Raw genomic sequence first — 15,801 nt, 5'->3', positions numbered from 1 at the left:
TATTTGTTCTTGTTGTTATTTCTTTGAGGTTTGTTTTGGTTTGGCTTTTTGAGACTGGGTTTCTCTGTGTAGTCCTGGCTGTCGGCGAACTCACAGAGATCTGCCTGCCTCTGCCTCCCAAGTTCTGGGATTAAAGGTGCACATGCTATGTTCATAAACAACTACAGTTCACTGCCTCTGCTGAGCAAGGCAGCCCAGGAGGAATGAGTAACACTATCAGCACTTTCATTCCTGACATTCCAATTATTGGTTTCTTTGGTGCTATGATAAATAAATGTACTATAAATGTTCTTTCCTTTTAAAAGATTTATTATTTTTTAACAATATGTGTTGGGCCCCATTTTGGCCCTGGTTTGGGCCTTGAGGACAAACCCAAGCCTGGCTCCAGTTTCAAGACCTGTCTCCGTCACTTCCATATTGGGGTGACTCAGCAAGACCTGTTTGACCTGCCTCTGCCCTGCTGTTGTTGATGTAGAGCTTTGCCATTGGCCCTGTCAGTCACTCCATACCCCCCTATCACCCTTCCCTGCCTCCTATGTCATCTTCAGCCCACCCAATATCATCATTCACCTATATTATCACCCCACTCCAAATCCCCCTCCCTATGTTCTGAACTTATATAAGTGAGAGGCTGATGCCATAAACTTCCTGCTTCAACAAGACTCCGGGCCTCAACACTCACCATCCAGCTCAGCCCCGGAGAGACTCTGGCAGGGAAGTGACCTCTCTCATCTCGCCTGGACCTGCCAGCAAAGAACCAGCAAATATGGATAATTGACAGAGACCAAAAGCATTAGATCTTCCTGGAACTCCAGTTATAGGTGGTTGGGAGTCACCTAAATGCCAATGTTGAGAACCAACTCAGGTCCTCTGCAAGAGTAATACATGCTCTTAACTTCTGTGGCATCTCTTGAGCCCCCAAGAAATGTTTTTAACTTATGAATAGCATCTGAGTCTGTGTGAGGACATATGTCATCTGTGTGAGGGTAACTGTGGAGGCCATAAAAGGATGTTGAAATTCCTGGAGCTGGAGTCACAGGTGATTGAAAGACTACAGGATGTAGGTGCTCGGAATTGCACTTGGGTCCTCTGCAATAGCTGCAATTGTTCTTAAGCACTGTGCTATCCATTCAGTCCCTCCCCCAGCACACTTCATGGAACCCATGCAAATACTATGATCCACACTGCACAATGTCAGTGTTTTTAGTTTGAGAATTATAGCTCATTGTGTTTTCAATTTGTATTTCTTTGATGACTAATAACATAATTCGTTATCTTTTGGGGTGCTTATTGATCATTCAAAAATCACAGATATTTCTTTTGTGAAATGCTTAAGTCTTTTTGCATTAGGAAGTTATGTATTTAGGGGAGCAATCACAGAGCTTTGTGTGTGAATTTGATAGCTACTGCAGGGAAAAGTGTCAGCTGTCTTTGATAATGTGAGTCTTGGTTGGCTGACCACATGGCAGGGCAGGCTATACTCCTAAGATGTGCTGGACAACATACAAACTGGACCCAATACAAAAAGAATAAATGGCAAAAAACCTTCAAATCTGGATGGGAAGATGATAGAAAGGGTGTTTATGGGAGGAGATGGGGGTGGAAATATTCACAGTACACTGTATGAAATTTTCAAAGAATTAATAAAAACATGGTTAACATTATTTTTAATGAGATGGAGAGATGTCTGCAGTTAGGAGCACTTGTTGATCTTGCAGAGGACCTGGGTTTGAGTCCCAGCACCCACATGGTGGCTCACACTCTGTTCTAGAGTATCCCAAAGCCTTCCCACTTCAATAGGCACTGTATGTATGCAGTGCATATACATATATTCAGGCAATGCAATTTGTATACACAGAATAAAAATAAATAAATAAAAATTTAAAAAACTTTGTAACATTTAAAACGAGTTCCTTTCTGAAATATCATTGAGCAGATCATCCTGCTTATGACTATTGTAAGGTTTTATTTCTCTTAATCATCCTTTTTTGTTTGCTTGCTTTTGAGATGGGGTTTCTCTGTGTTGCTCTGGCTGTTCTGGAACTTTCTCTGTAGACCAGGCTGGTCTTATATCTCAGAGCTCCAACTGCTTCTCACTCCCAGGTGCTGACATTAAAGATGTGCCCAGCTCAGATACAAATTGAACTGTAGACTGTATAAAAGACTAGTTGGAGATTGTAGTGCTTTAAATGAGGTGTCTCCCACAGTCTTGGACATTTGAACAATTGTTTCCAATTGATGGTACTGTTTGAGATATTTAGGAGGTGTGGCCTTGTTGGAGGAAGTGTGTCACTGGAGGTGGGCTCTGAGAGTTAAAAGATTCGGGCCATTTCTGGATCCCACTCCCAGTTTTATGCTTGTGGTTTAAGATGTGAGCACTTGGCTTCCTGCCCAGCCATCCAGCCATCATGCCTGTCGCCTGCTGCCTTTATTCCAGTATCGTGAACTTTAACCCTGTGGAACCATAAGCTCAAAAATCACATTCTTCTATAAGTTGCTTTGGCCATGGTGCTTTCTCAAAGAAGTAGAAAGTAGCTACTAGTGATATAGAAGTAGGTCATAATTCCTCCAGAGCTTGCCCTCCTGAGGTGTGTCTGCTGTTAGGGGTGGGCTCAGCAATTTCCTTAGCCACTGAGCAGAAAGACACAGTGTTGCCTGTGGTGGTAATCTCCATGTGTCTCTGGTTCAAGTGTCTTGGGGTGGGAGGAGTCCTTTTTAGGAGCGCTTGGGGACTAAACATCATAAGACTATGAGCTCACCCTCAGCTTTCTAGATCTCGGTCAGGCTTTCTGGTAAATCTACTTATGAGATATGATTCCATGAAGAAGAACTATGGAGTGGAGAGGTCCAACAGACACCAATCTATCCCAACAGCCTAGGCCTAGTTGACTTCATTTATTCCCACAGAGTTCTCCAGCTCTCAGCAGGCTTGCCTCATATTCAGATCCATCTCTTCTAGAGATCAATATAGTTTCTATCCATCTGCCCTCACTCAAGAAAGACCTACTGTCCCTAGGGTTATGCTCAGTGGCAAGCATTTACCTTGTTCCTCTTAAGATGTCAACTGTCTCAGGGTTTTGTTTGTCTGTCCACACCATCTTAGGTGACTATAAAGAGAAATGGGTTACTATTTAATTTCGATGTTTTTGTTGCTGTCAGGATTGTAATTCTCCTGATCTGGCTCATAACAAGGCTCTTGAGTCTGGTTTTGTTGAGTGAGATGATAAATTCCTCCAGCAATTTGTTCTACTTAAAGAGGTGATTGATGGTTAACATATCATAATGTGTGTGAGGGTACTTCCTCTCATCTGCAGTGCCCAAAGCCAGCTCACTCAAGAGTCTTCCAAGATTTTACTTTCCTGCTTCCTTGGAACAGTAAGATAAAGAGGAAATGAAAGACCCAACTGATAAATGAAGTGGAAGGGTGGTTAATATTCATGATGCAAGAAGTTGTAGATTGTCCCTTGACACTCAGCTTGGTCCTTTACATACGTCAGATGTTTATCAAACTGTGAACATGTTTATTGGGCATTTATATTGAGGTAGAAAAGATTTTGCAGTGAGGGAGTAAGTTCCAATTTCAGGGTTGAGATTCTAGCCAGGAAATACACAAAATGAGTAAAAGCCTTTCTGAGGAAGGTAGAGGGGACCAGAAGAATGAGAGTGTTGGAGGTCAATTTGCTCATGATTTGGTGTGTGGCCAGATCCAGGTAACATGGCATTTGGACCCTTGAGTCATCCACCTACTTGGATATTGGTACTGGTTCTCTGTTCAACAGTGAAACTCTTAGGCACCCCTAGGGCAGGAATAACAAGTCGAGGACAACCTCACACATGTGTAATTCTTAGCTACTCTCTGCGTCCTACCACCCTGAATTGTTTTACAGCCATTTCAGCTGGGTTCTCTGGTCCCTTTCCTGGGAAAGGAAATAATTATTTTACATAGCAGTGCCCTAAGGTGAAGAGCTGGCTTTTATCTCAGGAACACAGCTTGACCATAACCAATGGAATTACATGGAAACTATGTTGTGCTTTGTGGGACATTTTGAATGATGGTCCCCTTAAAGTTACAGTGATACCTGCCTGATTTTGTCACTCAGCCCTGGTTTCCAGTCTACACAGTGCCACTAACTGCCATATGGTTTTCTCTTCTGCTTCCTTCACTGCTGCCCCCACTACACCTTTCTTTTCTCCTCTTCCCCCTACTTCAGTCCCTTTTTACTATCCTCTCTTGATTGAAGGTTTGTTTTTGTTTGTTTGATCTCTTCCTTATTTCTCTATTTGATCCTGTTGGTTTTGTTGATATTCCTAACTTGAAGTGATTGGTAGTATCTTGTCATTACCCTCTTAGGTTTCACATAATGCTCACATGTGGTCAGAGCTGCTGTTGTTGTTGTTGCTGTTGCTGTTGATGATGATGATGATGATGATGATGATGATAATGAAGCTGATAACATACAGGTAACCTTACATCATAGGCTGCAATTTTATATAGTCTGCATATATAATTCTCTCATTCTAGCCTAAGAAATCCTCTGTAAAACAGGAATTACTTTCTCATTTACTCTCATTTTTACAAATGAGAAAGCTTGGGCACTGAGCATTTAAGTAACTGGATCAAGGTCATTCACTCAGCTAATAGATGAGCCATGGGAAAACCCAGGTAGCCATGAACTGCTGAAAATAACCTCTCACTTTATTCCCTTAATTTTTATCCTGTGAAATGATATGCTGGGTGGTTTTGATTGTTATCTTAATAACACCTATAGTCACCTGGGAGGAGGTAATCTCAATTCAGGATGATCTACACTACGTTACCCTGTGGGCGTGTCTGTGAGGCATTGTCTTGATTGTTAATTGATCTAGCCCTCTGTGGGTGGCACCTTTCCTTAGACAGAAAGTCCAGTGGGAAAACAGTTGAGTAGAAGCAAGCAGCAAGGGTGAGTTTATTTATCTCTGCTCTTGACTTTGCTTTGTGAATATCTGCTTGAGTTCCTGCCTTGACTTCCCCTTAATGATAGCCTATGACTTGAAGTTGTGACCCAAATAGTCCCTTCCTCCCCCAAATCACTTTTGATCAGGATGCTTTATCAAAGCAACAGAAATCAGACCAGAATGAAGAGTTAGGAAAGATGCAATTGTTAGTTCTGTGAGATTGAACAAACCTAGACCAGAACTGTCCAAAAACACTCTAAAATGACACTAAATCATGCATTAGTCCATAGCTCCCAAATTCCTACAAGCTTATCCTCCCCAAAATGTTTGTGTGTCTTGCTACAGTAATCTTTCAAAATTCTTCCACTGACAAGATTTTGGAAGAAAAGTGTGTGTGTATCTCAGAACACACTAGTTACAAAGTCAAAATGCACTATAGGAGGACAAATCAGAAATAATAAAACACATACCCAACAAAAGGGGTATTGGAGACCAGGAGCTAAAACATGGCTCCAGGTACCACCTCTTCTGAGAGTCCATAGTTTACTATATCAAAAAACAGTAGCAGCTCCAACTCATGACCCAGAGGCAGCGATAATAAAATATCACTCATTTCTAGTGTAAGTGGATGGATTATGAAAGTAGAGGTGATGGCAGTGGATTACAGAACATTTGAATATTAATTTGAAAAAGGAAAGAAAGAGTTCCCTGGCTCTGAGAAGGATAATTCTACTTTAGGAGTAAAAGCTCCCCCATCTCTCTTTTTCTCCCACTCATCCCCCACCCCTGTGTGTGTGTGTGTGTGTGTGTGTGTGTGTGTGTGTGTGTGTGTGTGTTTAAAGCAGATGGCTCAAAACAATCTTTTCTTATCTTTATTATCTAGAGCCAGTAGACAGTGTATCAGGTGAGATACTTTGGGATGCAGGTAACTAACTAACACTCACTACAACCCATAGATACGATTACCTTTTAAAAGTAAATTAATTAATTAATTTAGTTAGTTCCAAAATGTCCCCCCCCCAGGTTCCTTCTGGAAGAGTTCTTCTCCCACCTCCTTTGCCCCTGAGAGACTGCCCATCTGGTATCCCCCTCCCTTGGGCATCAAGTCTCTATAGGATTAGGTGCATCCTCTTCCTCTGAGGCCAGACAAGGCAGTCCTCTGCTAATATGTGCTGGGGCTTCAGACCAGCCCATGTATGTTCTTTGGCTGGTGGCTTAGTCTCTGGGAGGTCTCAGGAGTCCATTGTAGTTGACACTGTTGGTCTTCCTATAGGGTTGCAATCCCCTTCCCCTAATTCTTCCATAGGGATCCCTGACCTCAGACCAATGATTGGCTTTAAGAATCTGTCTCAGTCAGCTGTTGGTAGAGACTCTCAGAAGACAGCTATGCTAGGCTCCTCTCTGTAAGTACAACATAGCATCAGTAATAGTGCTAGGGTTTGTCATCCACCCATGGGATGGATCCTAAGTTGGGCCGGTCACTGGCCAGTCTTTCCTTCGGTCTCTGCTACATTTTTGTCCCTGCATTTCTTTTAGACAAAAACAATTTTGGGTGGACAGAAACCCCTTTGAACCTCAAGAACTAATGTAGTAGAAGTAGGTGGGGTCTTCGGGTTGAGGTTAAGTCATGATGGATACACCCTCATAAATCAAATAGGTAATTTATAAAAGGGATCAGGAGACTAGTTAGGCTTTTGTCCATATGAGGAGCCAGCAAGATGATACCAGCAAGAGTGAGCCTTTTCTAAAAAGTGAATTCTAAACTTTTCAGACTTCAGAAGCAAGAAAAATAAATTCCTGTTGTTTACAGATTACTCACTCTCAAGTATTTTACCACAGCACAAATAAGCTAAGAATAACTATACATAGTCACCAAAACCTAGGCCTTGCCATGCTGTTCTTAGCACTTACATTTTCCTTCCTCATCCTGGAGGTCTCATGAACACAAAGTAGCTGGTTCAACTCTAGATCATCACATTTTCTTTTAGCCACTTACAAAAACATGGAAACAAATGCAGACATATTTAAGAAACTATCTTGTATCTCTCTCCCCCTCCCTCTCCCCCTCCCTCCTTCCCTCCCTCCTTACCTCCCTCCCTCCCTCCGTCCCTCCCTCCTTCCTTCCTTCTTCTTCTTCCTCTTTTTCTTCTTCCTCATCCCTCTTTTTCTTCTTTTGTGTTTTAAGATATAATCCCTCTATGTAGGCCAGGTTGGCTTTAAGTTCATCCTCTTAAATTCTGGGGCTGTGGGTGTGTGGGGGAGCATATTAGGCTTTCCATTTTCCTTTTCTTAGACCAGAACTCAATCACATGGATACGTATGATTCCAGGGAGGGCTATAAAAGTACCTGGCAGAAAGATGCTAAGTTTCTTGTGATGGATAGCAGAGAGAAACTTCATCATCTCTTAGGTTGTATACAGAGGAGCCCAAACAAAATCAGGGTTCTCTCGGTGGCATATTGTAAGCATGGTAATTTATTTAAAATACTTCACTGTAAGTGGTGTACATGTATGTATGAAAGTTAACAGTAATCAACACTCCGAGAGTGAGTGCTTAATTAGGATTTCAAGAGGTCTTAGCTGAATCAATACTTTGAGTTAGTTAATTAGCATACGGAATGCTAGAAACTCCTTTTTTTTTAATTGGAGAAATTAGTTGTATTTTAGATCATCCAGGAATAGGGTAGCAGACACCACCCCTTGTGTATAAGATAGAGAAAAAATAAGCATGTTTGGCTGTCAATAACAAAGCCAGAAGTGCTCTAACCCACTTTTTAATCATTTTGTGGAGCTGCCCAGTGATGAAGCCTTTCTTATTATAAAGGAGTCCATTTTTGAGTGAGCTAATTCTGCAACAGCTTGTCGGGGGAAAGCAAGGTACAAGGAGGAGCTGTGTAGGTTTTATCAAGATAGAAGTCACTGCATATTTATAAGGATAGAGAGAGAATCCTCTGAAGGGTGCGAAGAACGGTTCCTGTTATGTCCTTGGATCTGCCTGGACATTCTTCTGTTTTGCTATCTTGGCTTCTTTATCTATCATTGTCTATTACCACCTAAGACATTTCCACAGAAGGTCACAGTCTCTATGCTTGGGAGTCTAGATGCAGTTTAACTAGGTTGGATGTATGTGGGGATTAGTTTCTTTTGAATTTTCCCAAATTGTTTTCCTTCTGCTCTACTGGACTGATGCCCTCCTTTCTTGCTATTGGCAGGTAGAAGCATTCTCAGTAAAGACTAGGGTTACAGCCTTACACAGGTCTACAAAAGCTACATTAACATACAGCATTGGTTTAAGACAAGTGACAGATCCTGGCTACTTTCAAGGGGAAGTTTACACGGGGTATGAATAACAGGGGTTGGAGACCATCTTAGTGTTGAATAACCACAAACTCCAACCTCAAGTCCACATGTATCTCTCATAGATGTGAGTAGGATTTGCCAAAACAGCTTTAGAGTAAAGTGACTATTGAGCAAATATGTCATTCTAGCATTGAATGAACAAAGCTACATGGTGTAATTCCACTATGAAGAATTTCTGTCTCTTCTCTTAATTTGCCCTGTTGATATAAAAAGACAACTCTCACCTCAAAGCAAATAAGAGACAATTTATACTGGAGTCCGGTTTGAGTAACCATAGCCCAGGAAACAAAGAGCTAGGTTACCCATGCTGTTTTTATTTGAATGAAAATGGCTCCCATAGGCTCATATATTTGGATACTTGATCCCTAGCTGGTGGAACTGTTTGGAAAGGATTAGGAGGTATGCCCTTTCTGGAGAAGGTGTGGGCTTAGAGGTCTCAAAAGCCTATACAATTTATAGTTAGCTCTCTCTGTGTGCCTGATGCTTGTGGATCGAGTGTAAGCCTTCAGCTACTGCTCCAGCACCATGTCTCTTTGCCTGTTGCCAAGCTCCCCACCATGATGGTCATGGACTCTAACCCTCTGGAACTGTGAGACCCAACAAACTCTTTCTTCATTAAGGTACGTTGGTCATGGTGTTTTATCACAGCAATGGAAAATGAAGACACCCAGGTTCCATGTTCCAGTGTGAAAGCAGTTTCATGGGGTTTTTATAGTAACAAAAAAGGAAGTTATAAACCAAAGCATTTTTAAAACATGTTGGTAGAAACTTTACGTTACAACGGACAGAGGGATCTCTACTATACGACTCAGATACTATCTGATTCCTAGCCCTTCTGTTGGTAGAGAGTAAGGCTATGTAAAGTTAATACATTTCAAGCTGTTCTTTTCTTAATCTGTTTATCAGGATGTTAAGTCAGGTACAGAGGTAAGAAAGGTTCATCTCTTAGGGGGTTGAAGTTTTCACCAAAAAACTTTTAATTAGGCTGTAACAGTATTCTAAATTCTACATAGTCATTGAAATTTATATCAGTTGATCACCCCATGTAGACAGTTTCTCTCCAAGAATTCTTGTTTACAATCCTTAACTTGCAGTGTCAACATAGACTGTACTGATATTTAAAAGATGTCAGGCATGGGCTCGGTCAAGGGGAGAGCCAAGGAGAGGAGACTTCTGAGCACATAGACCTGCATAGTACATGGGCTCAATTCTACACCTTGTGCTAGGCATTTTATAGGCATTAGGTGAGATCCTTACAAAAGATTCATGAGAAAATATTTTCATTAGCTCAGTTTCTCAAAGGAAAAAAATTAAAGTAACTTGCCTAGAATAGTACAGTCAGGACTTGAAGTGGGATTGACTTGACACCAACCCTTGAGAAAGCACAGTTGCCTGCACAGTGGAGGTAACATGCAGGCAGAGCCCTATTCACAATCAGAAGTGCTGGCTCCAAGTGCTGATCAGTCGTTCATAAGATGTGTAACTTAGTGGCTCTCAGCTGGACTCTTTGGACCTCATTGTTTTCATTTGTTATGGAGAAATTATAAACAACGCTGTTCACCACATGCAAGCAAAATGAACCTTGATTGACCCTGGCACAAAATCAAAATGAATCATAAGATATATAATGACAAAACTTAATCGAAGTGCACTGAAAAAGAACAACTTATATTTAAAAACAAAAACAGCTTAATAAATTGAACTTTGCAGGAATTGAGAATTTTTGCATTTTTAGATAAATGCTGTTAAGAAAATGAAAAGAGAAAGCCAGAATTTGGGGAAAATACTTGTAAGTTATATATCTGATAAAGAAACTGCATGTAGATGCTATGGAAGTAGCCCTAGCTTACTAATGTTGCAAAGAACCAAGAAAGGTACATAAGATGGGAACAGACCACTGCCAAAAGGGATGTGGTAACACGCACGTAAGTAGGTGTTATTGGTCGTCGTTGGAAATGCAAACCCAAACCTCAGTCAGGCATCCCTACATCCGCACCATGCCATCCTTCATGTCTTTGTACCTGTACCATGACCCTTCAAGTAAAAACTTCCTTTTTCCATTTTATAGCTAAGGGGATGTCCATGGCTTTATTGGATGCTGAAGGTTACAGAGCTGAGATGTGGACACCAGACTTCAAACCCAGCAGTCTGATTCCAGCATCCAGATGTCCATGACGATCCTATGGAGACATTCACCTGTTGGATCTGTGAAGGTAAAGACATGTTGACCTGTACTTTGGTGGACCTCCTTGACACATAGCAGGTGCCCAAATGTTGTTGGATAAAAGTGAGCCATTATCAGCACTTTCCCCTGCCCGTACTGAGGTTTTATTAGGGTGTGCATCATAACTACTAGAGGTTTAGAATGACTTATTCATGACACCTCTTATTTGATATCTGAAAATTTTACAACTAGTCTTGGGCAGGTCTACCTCTACTTTTCCATTACTTCTTTCCTTTGTCCATTCACTTCTTTCTTTGCTTCTTTTTCTTCTCTGATGGGCTCCTGTGGCTTTACCTCACTTTGTTCATTGTGAGAATGCATGTAAGTAGGCTGACCTCCAGGAGGGGCTAGCATTGTCAACAGGGGTTGCCCAGACTCCATGACTCCCCCACACATACACCATGGCCTACCCCAAGGCTGGAGCAAGCTCTACCACAAAGTGGCTTCTGCAGGTCTTCTCTTCCTCCAAGGGAGGCTATGGGCCTATTGGAGAGTTCTCTGCTCTGTCTGTCCAAAGATGCTTCTTCCAAAGCAAGAGCCCAGAACATCTAAGAACAGAGCCTATGGAGGAGGGAGGCACCGTGCACAGGTGGCTCATTGCGGCCTGCTTTCCCCCAGGCTAAGAGAAGTGGCGGGTGGGCAAGTTTGCCTCCATCCTTCTGCTGAGAAGGATGGAGCTGCTATTGCCTTCCACTCTTGGATCAACACTGAGCCTGCCTAGTCTGCCAGGCCATATGGTCTGAAGAGAGGCAGTCATCCCCGGCTCTGGCAGATGGATGGAGCTATGCTGAAAATGACAGTCTAGCAACTGGGGAGGTATGGCTGGCAGACTAGAACCCAGGGAGAAGGCTAGAGGGAAATGAAAAGGACAGGAGACCAAGCAAAGAAATAGCTTCCAGGAGAGGAGGGGAGAAGAGACATTTGTCCTGGAAAGAGAAGAGTGAGGAGCCTCAGATGAGGCCATGCTCTCAGTGTGCATAGGATATTCTTGGCATTTGTGTTTTTCCACATCTGTGTGCCACCTACCTTAGTTAATTTGTTCTCTCTATAGACTTTTTAAAATCATTAATTAGTTTATTTAAAAAGGGATGTTTTTTCATTGCTGCATGTGGAAATTTTGTCATAGCTAGACAGTTACTATAAACATAAATAAAGGGAAAACAAAATAGCATATTGCATTCTACGTAGAGGCTACTCTGGACTTGAGCCTACACTTTAATCAACAAACAGAATTAGTGCTTTAAATACTGACCATCATGAAACCAGGATGTTTTCTATGTCACGATCAGAAAGTTTAAAAAACAGAACCGCTTTTTCCCTCACTGTGTGATTCAGCATTGCTTAATGTAATATGAACCACTGGTACCAGCTTGTGGGAAACGAATAAGAATAAACATGGCCCCAGAGGTCAAGAGACAGGGCCACCATTTTTCCCTCCACTTGGACAAAAAAATTTTTACGATGAATTTTGATTTTTCTCATCTGTTATAAGACATAGAGTGGAGCTGCCTAAGAAATAACAAATCATTTCTATGTTTTGCGCTGTGTATTAAGATTTCTGAAGCTGCATTCCAGCTTACTGGGAAAGGATGCCATGATAGATTAGTGATGTCTGTCACAGGTGCAGAACTGGGAATGGTGAGATGCATGATGCCCATGAGCCACTGCTAGATGAGAAAACCTCTAGGGTACCCTGATTCTGACAGCCCATGATTTCACAACTTACATACTCGTCCAACAGCATGTTTGGCTTGCTTATTGATGGCACGATATGAAAGAAGGATAAATCTTTGTAATAGTCAAACAATCCAGTTGAGACCAAGAAACATTTATTGCATGCCCAAATTATAGTAACACCTAATTTGGAAATAAAGAGATTGGTAATAAGCTTTAGTCCCCTATCTTAGTTACTTTTCCTGATGCAGTGGTTAAAAATATCCTGAGAAAAGCGACATCTGGGAGAAAGGGCTAACTTTGTTCTGTAGTTGAGATTACAGTTTATTGTAGTGGGGATGTCACAGAGGCGAGAACTGATTATATCATATCCACAGCCAAAAACCAGAGTTATGAATATGTACTGCAACTCAGTCCCCTTCCTGGACTGATCACTCATCCAGTCCAGGATCCCAGCTAGAGAATGGTGCCACCCACCAGTGAGTGGATCTTCCTACCACAATGAATGCAGTCAAGGTAATCCCAATAGGCATCTGCAAGCAAGTGTATATCCTTTTGGGTTGATGGTTAGCACTAAACACCACAATCCTTATCTTGGAAGATCTCACTACTTTCCACAATGTGGGGAGCGTACAGTTAATGGTTCACCCATAATCAATTTTAAACAGGTATTATGGTAGCTCATTCACAGGGTCTCTGCTGTAATAGATCCTGACCGGGAAGTTCTCAGAGTGCTTTGAAATGGAATGCTATAGGATGAATTGCGTCCCTCAAATAATGAAGTTGCAATCTAGACTCCCACGACTTGTCAATAAAATAGCATTTGGAGATTGGCACTTGGCAGATTGTTGTGCAGTGATGGCTAATGGTGGTTGTCAATTTGACTGCATCTGGACTTAACTGAAATGCACACTGCTGGCCACTTCCACGAGAAACTTTCTTGATAAGATTAGTTCAAGAGGAAAATCCATGCTAAATGTGGGTGGCACCTTCTAGTGGCAGTGTAGATATAAAGGGACATGGGGGAAAAAACTGCTTTTTGCCTGTTTGCCTCCCATTCTTGCTGGCAAGTTCATCTGACCTGTTCCTTCAGCATCCTTTACTTATTTTAAAACCAGCTTCTTTGGGTCTCCAACATATCCTGAAGGCCAAAAGCTCTAGAGGAATCCTCCAGGCCTTCTGTGGCAGGTTGGGACTGATAAGACATCTGTTTAGTGAACTGAACATCTCTTAGATGCTTGGCTTCTCCAGTGAGTCAGCTATTGTTGGTGCTATGGCAAGTTTTATGTCAACTTGACACAAGCTATAGTCATCTGAGAGGAGGGTACCTCTATCAAGAAAATGCCTCCGTAAGATTGACTACAGGAAACTGTAGAGCATTTTCTTAATTGGTGGTTGATACGGGAGAGTCCAGCCCATTGTGGTTGGTGCCACCCCTGGGTTGGTGGTTCTGCGTTCTATAAGAACGCAGGCTGAGCAAGCCATGGGAAACAAGTCAGTAAGCAGCACTTCCTCTAATGGCCTCTCCTTCCAAGTTCCAGCCCTGCTTAAACTCCTGTCCTAACTTCTTTCAGTGATTAACAATGATGCAGGTGTATAAGCTAAATAAACCTTTCCTCTTCACGTTGTTTTTGGTCATGGTATTTCATCACACTAATAGTAACCCTAATAAACTGGTTGAACTACTGGGACTATATAATGTAAGCTAATCTAATTAATTCCATTATCACTATATCACTATCTATGTCTATATTCATTCCGTTTGTCAGGAGTGTGTGTGTGTGTGTGTGTGTGTGTGTGTGTGTGTGTGAGAGAGAGAGAGAGAGAGAGAGAGAGAGAGAGAGAGAGAGAGAGAGAGAGAAAGAGAGAGAGAGAGGGAGAGAGAGAGAGAGAGAGAGATCATGATCCACTCCTCCAGACCAAATATGTTTGATCATTAATTTCCAGTCGTGGTAAAGTATATCAGAGATAATTAAATTAAATCGAGTATACTGGGGTATGTCCTGAATTGATAATATCCCTAGCACTCTTTTAGGAGGGAAATTTCAATAAAGACAGACATGTATGCAGAGATAGTGAATGAGGAGAAAGAGAGAGAGAGAGAGAGAGAGAGAGAGAGAGAGAGAGAGAGAGAGAGAGAGAGAGAGAATGAGAATGATGGCCACCTTAAGCCAAGGGCGGTCTGCAGCACATCCTCTTTCATAGCCTTTGGGAGGAACTAGCCCTACTGAAGGGTTACAGTCTCTAGAGCTACTCACAAATCAGTCTTTACTGTTTAAGTCTCCCAACACATAGAGCTTTGTTATGGCAGCCTTCGAAAACTAGTACACAGATGTGATTCAGCCAAACTGAAGACAGAGCAAGTTTGGGCAGGCGCTGATGCAAGGACAGCTATCCTTATAAAAAGAAGAAACTTGGAAATATCAGGACTCAGAAACAGAGGACAATAAAATGAGCACCGAACTAAGGATTTAGAGCATCTACTAAAATCCATGAGAAAGGTATGCTACTAATCCTCCATTAGAGGCTTCTAGAAGAAAGCAGCCTTGCCAGCTCCTTAGCATCATACTTGCTACCTCCAGAACATTGAGAGAACACAACTTATGTCAAGGAACCACATAATGGTTGTCACTGTGGAGGCTCTAGGCAGCTAATAAACTGATTCTTTTATCTTCTCCTTTTCTCTGACTCCATCCCACCCCAGAAAACCTCTCATTCCTCCTCCACTGAGAAACCTAGTCCCCAACACAGAAGATCTAGTCTGCCAATAGGAACAGCACGTCTATCTGATACAAACAAAAACTTCTGATTTCCCAATACTGACCTATGGTTTCTGGAGGCTCTATCTTCCCTCTTGTTCTAGTTTTATTTCTATTGCTATGAAAAACAGCCTTACCAAAAAAAAAAAAAAAAAAAAAAAAAAAAAAAAAAAAAAAGCAACATAAAGGAGGAAATGGTTCATCTGGCTTATAATTCTGGGTGTAGTTCATCGCATCAGGCATGTCAAGGCAGGAGCTCAAGCAGCAAGTCACATCCTACCCACAGACAAGAGCGAACAGAAGGAAAACCCCCTTGGTTGCTGCTCAGCTATCTATCATTCCTCTGATACAGGTCAGGGTCCAGACCATGAAATGGTGCTACTCACACTAGGGATGAGTCTTCCTACCTCATTTATCAATGAAGACAATCTGACATAGACAGGCCCACAGGTCGACCTGATGTAGAAAAGTCTTCCATTGAGACTCCCTTCTCAGGTAATTGCAGGTTGTGAAAAGTAGACTTTTGAAACTAACCAACACACACACACATACACACATATATACACATACATACATGCACACACATATATACACATATATACACACATACACACACATGTACACACACATCCACACATATACACAGACATACACATATACACACATTCACACACATATACACACACATAAACACACACATACACACACAAACACATGGACATATACATACAAACACACATGTACACACACAAACACACAGACATAGACACACAAACACACATGTACACACACATAAACACACACATACACACACAAACACACAGACATATACACACAAACACACATGTAC

Source organism: Mus musculus, chromosome 11 (assembly GCF_000001635.26).
Source record: "Mus musculus strain C57BL/6J chromosome 11, GRCm38.p6 C57BL/6J".
In the NCBI taxonomy this organism is placed as follows: domain Eukaryota; kingdom Metazoa; phylum Chordata; class Mammalia; order Rodentia; family Muridae; genus Mus; species Mus musculus.
The sequence above is the reverse complement of the archived record's forward strand: the minus strand, read 5'-3'. Positions refer to the sequence as shown.